Here is a 12,311-nt window from a genome sequence, read left to right on the forward strand (position 1 = left end):
CTAAGCTTAGTTATCAGCTCAACTCTAGAGATGAGCGAGCACCAAAATGCTCGGGTGCTCGTTACTCGGGATGAAATTATCGCGATGCTCGAGGGTTTGTTTCGAGTAACGAACCCCATTGAAGTCAATGGGCGACCCGAGCATTTTTGTATATCGCCGATGCTCGCTAAGGTTTTCATTTGTGAAAATCGGGGCAATTCAAGAAAGTGATGGGAACGACACAGCAACGGATAGGGCAGGCGAGGGGCTACATATTGGGCTGCATCTGAAGTTCCCAGGTCACACTATTAAGCCACAATAGCGGCAAGAGTTCCCCCCCCCCGCACTGTCAGCATAAAGATCGTTCTCCCCTGCCACAGCTTTTACTGCTGTGGCAGAGAAGAACGATGTTAGCCCATTGAATTCAATGGAGCCAGCAATACAGCAGGTTCCACTGAAAGCAATGGGCTGCCGACGTGCGCGGGATGAATTGTCGGGAAGGGCTTAAATATAGAAGCCCTTCCCTGCAATTCATCCAGAAATGTGTAAAAATAAAAAAAATATACCGTATATACCGGCGTATAAGGCGACGGGGCGTATAAGACGACCCCCCAACTGTCACCTTATACGCCGGGAATACAGCGGAGCAAAAAATAAAAATCATTACTCACTTCCCTAGGGGGTTCTGCGGCGCTGCTGCAAGATGTCGCTCCCTCCTGGTCCCCGGCAGAGCAGTGCTTTCTGGACGCAGGGCTTGAAATCCCCGCCTCCAGAAAACACATGTGCCTTTAGCCAATCACAGCCAATGACAATGATGTCATTGAATGGCTGTGATTGGCTGACGGCGTGTGTTAGCTAATCACAGTAGCTTTCTGGAGGCGGAGATTTCAAGCCCTGCGTCCAGAAAGCAATGCTCTGCCAGGGACCAGGAGGGAGCGACAGCCTGCAGCAGCGCTGCAGAACGCCGGGGGAGGTGAGTAATGATTTTTTTTTTTTGACACTTTATTTTTTTTGTATTACCGGCGTATAAGACTACCCCCGACTTCAGAGCAGATTTTTTGGGGTTCAAAAGTCGTCTTATACGCCAGTATATACGGTATATACTTACCTTGTCTCGGCAGACGGAGTTCAGCGCGGCCGGCCTACAGTGGGTGTGAAGGGGGTGTGAGTCAGACCTGCCCCCTGATTGGCTCAGCGCTGAGTCTGACTCACACCCCCTTCACACCCACTGCCGGCCGCCGCCGCTGAACTCCGTCTGCCGGGACAAGGTAAGTATATATATATATATTTTTTTATTTTAACACATTTCTAGATGAATTGCAGGGAAGGGCTTATATATTTAAGCCCTTCCTGACAATTCATCCTGCGCACGCCGGCAGCCCATTGCTCGAACATCGCGTGGTGCTCGCCTCAAGTAACGAGCATCTCGAACACGCTAATACTCGAACGAGTATCAAGCTCGGACGAGTACGCTCGCTCATCTCTACTCAACTCCCTTAGGGCTCAGTCACACCGGCGACAATGCGCCCGTGTGACTGACAGTTAGAAGACGGCCGTACCTGAAGTCGGCCGTCTCTCTCCAGCGCTGATGAAAGAACACATGACCGGCAATGAAGCCGGTCACATGTTCTTCCTCCCGGCGCTGCAGAGAGACGTCCGTCTTCAGGTACGGCCGTCTGCTGACTGCAGTCACACGGGCGCCGATGCGCCCGTGTGACTGAGCCCTTATATTGAATTGAGCTGAGGGCAGATAATGGACAAAGGTGCTTAGAAGGCAAATCTTTCTCTATTTCCTATGCCGTATTAACCCATTGATTACACATCCATTGGTTTTTTTTCTGCCCTGCATTCCACTCCCATTGACCAAGCCGTATAAGGGCTTTTTTTGTTGAACAAATTCTGAATTTCGATCATAACATTTAATAGTCCATATATTTTAAAAATTTCGTAGTGGGGTGAAATGTAAAAAACACTACCGGAAAATCAGGGGGTGGGGGGGGTTGTTTTAATGCCATTGATGGTGTGGAAAATGACATGTTCATTTTATTCTACAAGTCAGTGCAATTATGGTGAGCTCAAATTTATATAGTTTGTTGAAAGATCAAAAATCTTTTTTAAAAATGACCTTCTGTCACTATATTCTGAGACCCTTAACTTTATTTTCAATTGATAGAACTGTGTGAGGGCTTGTTCTTTGCAGGGACAGCAGTATTTTTAATGGTACCATAAAAGGGTACATATAGTATCTCACAAATTAGACTAGGGAACACATAGAACATTACCCCCCCCCCCCCCCCCAAAAAAAAACAAAAAAAAAAACAAGAAAATGGTAACTGTTAACTTATACAAACTTGATGACATAATTTTCCAAAGAATTTGATAAAATATCCTGACTGCAAGTAGTAGTCTCTCTGGGATCCAAAGTTACTCAGAGTGAGATAATCAAAAGATTCAGGTAAAATTACACTTACAAAGCGCTCCCATGAGATGGAGGTTGATCTATAGATTATTTATTGGCTTAGTATTCTCGATGTTGGATAGAATGGACCCTTATTTGTCTGAAGAACAGCAGCTCACCATTTATAATTAAAGGGGTTATACATTTCTTAACAATTGATCACCTCTCCAATAGGTGATCAGCAGAAGTTTGCCGCTTGGGAACACCAGTGAACAAGTGTTTTTTGGGCCACTGTCAGTGTTCTTGGAGCTGGAAGTGAACAACTTTATATACTAAGCAGAGGCCCAGACTAGTATTGCAGTCACTGTTACCATTAAGAAAAGGTCATCAATATTTAAGAAGTGGACAATCCCTTTAAAGGGGTTGCACCAAAATTACAAATTATCCCCTATTCACAGGATAGGGGACAACTTGCTGACCAGTGTGGGTCTCACTGCTCAGACCCCCATAGATCCCAATAATGGGGATCCTATGTCCGTTGTCCTTCTCACTGCGGGCTTTCTGCACCACCAGCAGTGAGAAGGAGACTGAATGGAGAACCAGTCAGGTAAGCATACTATTGCTCCATTAATTTTCAATGGGGCTACTGGAGATAGCCAAGTGAGAAGTGTTTGGTTATTTTTGTCAGCCCCACTGAAATGAATGGAGCAATGGCTGTGCATGTTCGGGTAACGCTCAATTCCTTCTGACATAATTGTTGGGGTTGAAGCAACCCTGCAGTGACAGGCAGAGGAGGATATGTGACCCTCATTCTTAGGATCAGTGGGGGCCTCAGTGGTGTCCTCCACTGAACAGCAAATTATTCCCGTGGATAGAGGATAACTTGTAACTCTGGTACAACCCCTTCAATATTTTTAAAGTGTTCATGACAATGCCGTGCATGAGTCCAATTTTCCTTGAGTCCTTTGATTATGACGTGTATGCAACTTCTTGATTGCTTTTATCATGTTTTTGGGAGATGAGGAGACCAACATGCAATTTGTTCACCTTGCATGTTGAACAATGCCTATAGGGTAAATAAGGCAATACTTTAATAGATTTGACTTCTATGTATGTGTGTGTAAATATATATAGAGGACAGCTAAATATATATATATATATATGTATTTATATATATATATATATTTAGCAGTGACTGGAGGAACGACATAAGAGCATCTCAGAATCTGACAATATACCAGGGGTTACAGAAGGACTACAAGCTGTCCTCATATCTGGATAACTTACCAGGCCCCAGAGAGTGCCAGTTCCTAAGCCGCTAAAGGGGGGCAGTGTGCTGCTCCCCCTATATTGAAGCCTTCGGGTTCCATAGAAACCCATCGGAACCCCAAGATCACATTGTGGGGCTCCAATGGTTGAGAAAGGGGAGAGCCCCCTCCCTATGTTAGTTCTTTATATGCCGTGGTCCCCTGCTGTGGCGTGTAAAGAGTTAAACACCAGGGATCCAAGGTTTTTTAGTCCCCAGTGTTAGAGCAAGTGCCTGCTATCATCCAACAGCTAAGAAGCAACTCTCCCTTGCATACACACAACCTCACAACCACCTCTCTGGTGTTCCCTGGCAGGCTCACAGTGCCTTCTGGTTACACCAGTGCTTTTGGGTTTATTCTCCAGCCCCAAGAGTTATGTCTAACCCAGCTTGACTGATGAAGGGGCCTGCCCTGAAATGCATATCTGCTGGTTTTAATTGACATAATCAAAAGAGTGACGCCACACTACCAGTATTGTTTTTCCATCTGCTCCATTTTGTCCACCAGTTGGTGGCTCGATCTGGCTGTCAGTGCCTCCTAGTGAAATTAACTTTCACACAAATCCATACATCTTTCTCCTTCAGCTTTTTGAGGCTTCTGGTCCCTGGACATCTTACCGGGCTCCCGACCCTCATATACACCAGGTTTGCTCCACCCCTTTTCTATCTCTTTCACTCTCCCTTGCATGGGAGACCTTTGACAGTCTTCTAATGCAGAGCCATCAAAAGACAGCGCTTAATACAATTGTAACTTGTAGATTGGTGCAGGGGTTACTTAGACCAGTGTATGAAAAATAAGTATCAATAGATAGGCTCTATTATATTTGTATGTTATTGGTGGGCTATTATATCTTTTAAGATTCTAATAATGAAAGTTAGTTTTTTTAGTTAAGTATATATAGTGTGATTCTTATCATTTTCAATGATTCTATCTCATATGTATGGCTACCTTTATGGAGTTTTTTCTCAATTAAGCTGTTTTAGTAACTATTCCAGGAAATTCTTCAAAGGAAAGTCATAAATTGCAGATTTGTTCTATTATTTTAAATATATTAATTTTGTTACAAAAATTAGATGATCTACAAAGTAACCCGACAAGCTCTGATTGGCTGAGGCAGTTAATGAAGGGCTGTGATTGGTCATCGAGCCTGCGCCGAGAACCAATCACAGCAATCTATTGCTGGAGGCGGGGTTCTCAAACCTGGCCTATGGTAATAGATTTGTCAGTGCAGAGGAAGCCCGAAGCAGCGGCAGAAATCAGTGGCCGCGAACCGGACGGCAGCGGCTAGGTGAGTATTGATTTTTTTATTTCAGCATCCTTGGCTGCGTTTTTAGCTGTGCTGAAAACGCAGCCAAAATGCTAGCATAAAGAATGCCAGCGCTGCTGAATCCGAGCTGCATCTGCAGTAAATGCAGCGTTGAAAAATGCTGCATTTCTGCAAACACTTGTGTAAGGGAGGCCTTAGAAAAATATCCAATGATGCCATGTCTTCAGAAATTTCTCATGGTTATCTTTAATAGAAAAAGTGAAATCCTCCAACATTATCATCATCTCCTGAATCCTTTTAAACCAATGTTGTACTGTAGGTGGGTTAGTTTGTTTGCAAAGGGCTGTTCTATAGGCCCTCACAGCATTAACTAATTGCCGAATCACAAAGCATTTGTATGTAGATAGGAGTGTATCACAGAAGTGAAGTAGGGAAAAGGCAAGACACCTCAGTGAGTAACAATCTGTAATTTTAGAAGATATACCCCATACATCTGACCAAATGTTTGTGAACAATGGACATTCCCAGAATGTGTTGTAACATATCCTACTTCTCCAGCATCTCCAACAAATAGATAGAATAGAAGGAGATAACATAATACATGTTACAATGGAAACATAATACAATGGAAATGTTCATTGCCATTATTGTTTTGGTTTATTATTATTTGCTAATGACTTTACAACGACAAACATGATGTTGTTATGACCTTTTAATATTGCAAAAAAAGAGAAAATATATATAAATAAAGAATTTATAAAAAAAAAAAAAGAATAGAAGGAAATAAAGTATATATTCTGGAAGATACTCTATACCAAGGAGATAAAACGTATAACCCACCTTCTGTAAACTACTAGCAATAGATGATTTATGAGTTCCTGTATATAGCCTAAGTTTCTGAACTTCAGAAAATACCAGTCCTAAATCCCTCTCACATTTAAAAAGAAAAGCTGGATATGCCATGTTTGTTGGTGAGACTAGTAATCTATACATTTCAGAGAGAGCATGTCAAATAATACCTGACATCGAGCACGTACATTCAAACTTTTAGTCTTTGTTTGATCAAAATTCTTAGCTAGTGGCAATGAACATAAAGAAAATGACAAACTTGGATAATTTGCCATGGTGTGAGGGCACATGGTTCAGAAGTATATGACAGAATTAATTCAGATACTCATCTTCCATCGTAATTAAAATTCTCAGCTGTAAACATATTGTCTAAGGTCCAGGAACAAAATGGGTGAAAAAACGGGTTACCTAAGACAGGATATAATAGTGATGGTATTGGTAAGAAATGTGCCTGGGAAATATTCTAGATGCTACCTTTAATATTGGGCCTATAGTCAGATGTAGTTTTTCCTCTGAGGTTGCATAGTCCAAAACCAGCGATAGTGTTTTTAAAAGAATGAAAAGAAATTATTGTTTGAGGGTAGAGATGAGCGAACGCGTTCGTCCGAGCTTGATATTCGTGCGAATATTAGGGTGTTCGGGATGTTCGTTATTCGTAACGAACACCATGCGGTGTTCTGGTTACTTTCACTTCCTTCCCTGAGACGTTAGCGCGCTTTTCTGGCCAATTGAAAGACAGGGAAGGCATTACAACTTCCCCCTGCAACGTTTAAGCCCTATACCACCCCCCTGCTGTGAGTGGCTGGCGAGATCAGGTGTTCGCCTAATATAAAAGTCGGCCCCTCCCGCGGCTCGCCTCAGATGCGGTGTGAGTTAGATGAGGGACAGTGCTGTTTGTACCGGAGCTGCTGTAGGGAAAGAATTGGTAGTTAGTGTAGGCTTCAAGACCCCCCAAAGGTCCTTATTAGGGCCACTGATAGCTGTGTGTTGGCTGCTGTTAGCAGTGGCATTTTTTTTTTTCTCAAAATCGCCTCTGCAGACCGTTGCACCTGGCATTAGGAACAGAAGTGCTGCATAGGCAGGGAGAGTGTTAGGAGTGAGTGTAGCCTTCAAGAACCTCAACGGTCCTTTCTAGGGCCATATTTATCCGTGTGCAGTACTGTCCAGGCTGCTGTTAGCTGTGCTGCATTTTTTTTGGGCTTCTCAAAATCGCCTCTGCAGAGCATTCCACCCTCCATTGATACTGCAGGGAAAGAATTGTATAGGCAGGGCCACAACACAGTTATTATTCATAGAATATACGCAGTGCTGCCTTTTGGTGGAAAAACAAGTGAAAACAAATCTATTTGTCCAGCCTCTGTCCGTCCTTACGGGCGGTGGAGACGTGTGAGCTGCGTGAAGAACAGTGCTAAATCATACGCACCCAGCTACGCTTTACTGCTGGCTTCGCCATTTGCTTTCCTTAATTGGGAAAAAAAATACCTGCTCTGCCAGAGTTATAATAACTCTGCTACCCTCACGTTCTGTGACACATAAGCAGGGACACAGCACAGTTATTAAACTTCTCATGTTCATAGAATATACGCAGTGCTGCCTTTTGGTGGAAAAACAAGTGAAAACAAATCTATTTGTCCAGCCTCTGTCCGTCCTTACGGGCGGTGGAGACGTGTGAGCTGCGTGAAGAACAGTGCTAAATCATACGCACCCAGCTACGCTTTACTGCTGGCTTCGCCATTTGCTTTCCTTAATTGGGAAAAAAAATACCTGCTCTGCCAGAGTTATAATAACTCTGCTACCCTCACGTTCTGTGACACATAAGCAGGGACACAGCACAGTTATTAAACTTCTCATGTTCATAGAATATACGCAGTGCTGCCTTTTGGTGGAAAAACAAGTGAAAACAAATCTATTTGTCCAGCCTCTGTCCGTCCTTACGGGCGGTGGAGACGTGTGAGCTGCGTGAAGAACAGTGCTAAATCATACGCACCCAGCTACGCTTTACTGCTGGCTTCGCCATTTGCTTTCCTTAATTGGGAAAAAAATACCTGCTCTGCCAGAGTTATAATAACTCTGCTACCCTCACGTTCTGTGACACATAAGCAGGGACACAGCACAGTTATTAAACTTCTCATGTTCATAGAATATACGCAGTGCTGCCTTTTGGTGGAAAAACAAGTGAAAACAAATCTATTTGTCCAGCCTCTGTCCGTCCTTACGGGCGGTGGAGACGTGTGAGCTGCATGAAGAACAGTGCTTAATCATACGCACCCAGCTACGCTTTACTGCTGGCTTCGCCATTTGCTTTCCTTAATTGGGAAAAAAAATACCTGCTCTGCCAGAGTTATAATAACTCTGCTACCCTCACGTTCTGTGACACATAAGCAGGGACACAGCACAGTTATTAAACTTCTCATGTTCATAGAATATACGCAGTGCTGCCTTTTGGTGGAAAAACAAGTGAAAACAAATCTATTTGTCCAGCCTCTGTCCGTCCTTACGGGCGGTGGAGACGTGTGAGCTGCGTGAAGAACAGTGCTAAATCATACGCACCCAGCTACGCTTTACTGCTGGCTTCGCCATTTGCTTTCCTTAATTGGGAAAAAAAATACCTGCTCTGCCAGAGTTATAATAACTCTGCTACCCTCACGTTCTGTGACACATAAGCAGGGACACAGCACAGTTATTAAACTTAGATAATTCATTCACTAGAGGCAGTGGGGCCTTTCGTTTTCCAAAAAGGGCAAAAATTATATTTGGCCTGCAGTCTTGCGCCAATTTATTTCCTGCCTGTGAAATCAAATCACTGGTAATACAGCATGCTGAGGGGTAGGGGTAGGCCTAGAGGACGTGGACGCGGCCGAGGACGCGGAGGGCCAAGTCAGGGTGTGGGCACAGGCCAAGCTCCTGATCCAGGTGTGTCGCAGCCGACTGCTGCGCGATTAGGAGAGAGGCACGTTTCTGGCGTCCCCACATTCATCGCCCAATTAATGGGTCCACGCGGGAGACGGTTATTAGAAAATGAGCAGTGTGAGCAGGTCCTGTCCTGGATGGCAGAAAGTGCTTCGAGCAACCTATCGTCTACCCGCAGTTCTGCGCCGTCCACTGCTGCCAATCCGAATCCTCTGTCTGCTGCTCCTCCTTCCTCCCAGCCTCCTCACTCCACTACAATAACACCTGCTCAGGAGCGGGAGCACTCCCAGGAACTGTTCTCGGGCCCCTGCTTAGATTGGGCAGCAGCGGTTCCTCTCCCACCAGAGGAGTTTATCGTCACTGATGCCCAACCATTCGAAAGTTCCCGGGGTCTGGGGGAAGAGGCTGGGGACTTCCGCCAACTGTCTCAACAACTTTCTGTGGGTGAGGAGGACGATGACGATCAGACACAGTTGTCTTGCAGTGAGGTAGTAGTAAGGGCAGTAAGTCCCAGGGAGCAGCGCACAGAGGATTCGGAGGAAGAGCAGCAGGACGATGAGGTGACTGACCCCACCTGGTGTGCAACGCTTACTCAGGAGGACAGGTCTTCAGAGGGGGAATCAAGGGCATCAGCAGGGCAGGTTGCAAGAGGCAGTGCAGTGGCCAGGGGTAGAGGCAGGGCCAGACCGAATAATCCACCAAGTGTTTCCCAAAGTGCCCCCTCGCGCCATGCCACCCTGCGGAGGCCGAGGTGCTCTAAGGTCTGGCAGTTTTTCACAGAGACGCCTGACGACCGACGAACAGTGGTGTGCAACCTTTGTCGCGCAAAGCTCAGCCGGGGAGCCAACACCAACAGCCTCACCACCACCACCATGCGCAAACATATGATGGCCAAGCACCCCGCAAGGTGGGACAAAGGCCGTTCACCGCCTCCGGTTTGCACTCCTGCCTCTCCCCCTGTGCCCCAACCTGCCACTGAGATGCAACCCCCCTCTCAGGACACAGGCACTACCGCCTCATGGCCTGCACCCACACCCTCATCTCCGCTGTCCTCGGCCCCATCCAGCAGTGTAGTTCAGCGCACCGTTCAGCCGTCGCTTGCGCAAGTGTTCGAGCGCAAGCGCAAGTACGCCGCCACGCACCCGCACGCTCAAACGTTAACCGTCCGCATAGCAAAATTCATCAGCCTTGAGATGCTGCCGTATAGGGTTGTGGAAACTGAGTCCTTCAAAAGTATCATGGAGGCGGCGGCCCCGCGCTACTCAGTTCCCAGTCGCCACTACTTTTCCCGATGTGCCGTCCCAGCCCTGCACGACCACGTCTCCCGCAACATTGTGCGCGCCCTCACCAACGCGGTTACTGCCACGGTCCACTTAACTACGGACACGTGGACAAGCACAGGCGGGCAGGGCCACTACATCTCCCTGACGGCACATTGGGTGAATTTAGTGGAGGCTGGGACAGAGTCAGAGCCTGGGACCGCTCACGTCCTACCCACCCCCAGAATTGCGGGCCCCAGCTCGGTGCTGGTATCTGCGGAGGTGTATGCTTCCTCCACTAAAGCACCCTCCTCCTCCTCCTCCTCCTCTGTCTCACAATGAAGATGTGTTAGCAGCAGCATGTCGCCAGCAGTCGGTGTCGCGCGGTGTGGCAGCACAGCGGTGGGCAAGCGTCAGCAGGCCGTGCTGAAACTACTCAGCTTAGGCGATAAGAGGCACACGGCCCACGAACTGCTGCAGGGTCTGACACAGCAGACTGACCGCTGGCTTGCGCCGCTGAGCCTCCAACCGGGCATGGTCGTGTGTGACAACGGCCGTAACCTGGTGGCGGCTCTGCAGCTCGGCAGCCTCACGCACGTGCCATGCCTGGCCCACGTCTTTAATTTGGTGGTTCAGCGCTTTCTGAAAAGCTACCCACGCTTGTCAGACCTGCTCGTAAAGGCGCGCCGTCTCTGTGCACATTTCCGCAAGTCCCACACGGACGCTGCCACCCTGCGCACCCTGCAACATCACTTTAAGCTGCCAGTGCACCGACTGCTGTGCAACGTGCCCACACGGTGGAACTCTACGCTCCACATGTTGGCCAGGCTCTATGAACAACGGAGAGCTATAGTCGAATACCAACTCCAACATGGGCGGCGCAGTGGGAGTCAGCCTCCTCAATTCCTTTCAGAAGAGTGGGCCTGGTTGGCAGACATCTGCCATGTCCTTGGTAATTTTGAGGAGTCTACCCAGGTGGTGAGCGGCGATGCTACAATCATTAGCGTCACCATTCCTCTGCTATGCATCTTGAGAAATTCCCTGCAAACCATAAAGACAGCTGCTTTGCGCTCGGAAACGGGGGCGGGGGAAGACAGTATGCCGCTGGATAGTCAGGGCACCCTCCTGTCTATTTCTCAGCGCGTACAGGAGGAGGAGGAGGAGCATGAGGAGGATGAGGAGGAGGGGGAAGAGACAGCTTGGGCCGCTGCTGACGGTACACCGGCTGATTGCCTGTCATCCTTTCAGCGTGTATGGCCTGAGGAGGAGGAGGAGGAGGATCCTGAAAGTGATCTTCCTAGTGAGGACAGCCATGTGTTGCGTACTGGTACCCTGGCACACATGGCTGACTTCATGTTAGGATGCCTTTCTCGTGACCCTCGCGTTGCACGCATTCTGGCCACGACGGATTACTGGGTGTACACACTGCTCGATCCACGGTATAAGGAGAACCTGGCCACTCTGATTCCCGAAGAGGAAAGGGGTTCGAGAGTGTTGCTATACCACAGGACCCTTGCGGACAAGCTGATGGTAAAATTCCCAGCCGACAGCGCTAGTGGCAGAAGGCGCAGTACCGAGGGCAAGGTAGCAGGGGATGTGCGTAGATCGAGCAGCATGTACATCCCAGGCAGTGCAACAGTCTTTAAGGGCCTGGCCAGCTTTATGGCTCCCCACCAAGACTGTGTCACCGCTCCCCAGTCACGGCTGAGTCGGCGGGAGCACTGTAAAAGGATGGTGAGGGAGTACGTAGCGGATCGCACGACCATCCTTGGTGACGCCTCTGCCCCCTACAACTACTGGGTGTCGAAGCTGGACACGTGGCCTGAACTAGCCCTGTATGCCCTTGAGGTGCTTGCTTGTCCTGCGGCTAGCGTCTTGTCGGAAAGGGTGTTTAGTGCGGCTGGGGGAATCATCACAGATAAGCGTAGCCGCTTGTCAACCGACAGTGCCGACAGGCTAACACTCATCAAGATGAACAAAGGCTGGATTTCCCCAGACTTCTGTTCTCCACCAGCGGACAGCAGCGATACGTAAGCAATACGTAGGCTGCACCCACGGATGGAAGCTACGTTCTCTCTCACCATCCAAAACGGGGACGTTTCTGCTTCATCAATCTGTGTCTAATATTCCTCCTCCTCCTCCTCCTCCTGCTCCTCCTCCTGAAACATCACGTAATCACGCTGAACGGGCAATTTTTCTTAGGGCCACAAGGCTCACTCAAATAATTTTTCAGAACAATTTTTATAAGTTTCAATGCGCTTAAAAGCATTGGAACTTTAACTTGAACCAATTTTTCGTTACACTGGGCTGCCTCCAGGCCTAGTTACCACTTAAGCCACATT

General features: G+C 47.6%; 1 protein-coding gene across 1 annotated transcript in view; it reads left to right on the top strand.

Moving 5' to 3' along the window:
• The window catches only part of FSTL5 (follistatin like 5), a 597,054-nt gene that overhangs the window by 522,164 nt on the left and 62,579 nt on the right, over positions 1 to 12,311 (top strand). The gene's annotated exons all lie outside the window — the stretch shown is intronic.

The sequence above is a fragment of the Eleutherodactylus coqui genome, chromosome 7 (assembly GCF_035609145.1).
Source record: "Eleutherodactylus coqui strain aEleCoq1 chromosome 7, aEleCoq1.hap1, whole genome shotgun sequence".
Lineage (NCBI taxonomy): Eukaryota > Metazoa > Chordata > Amphibia > Anura > Eleutherodactylidae > Eleutherodactylus > Eleutherodactylus coqui.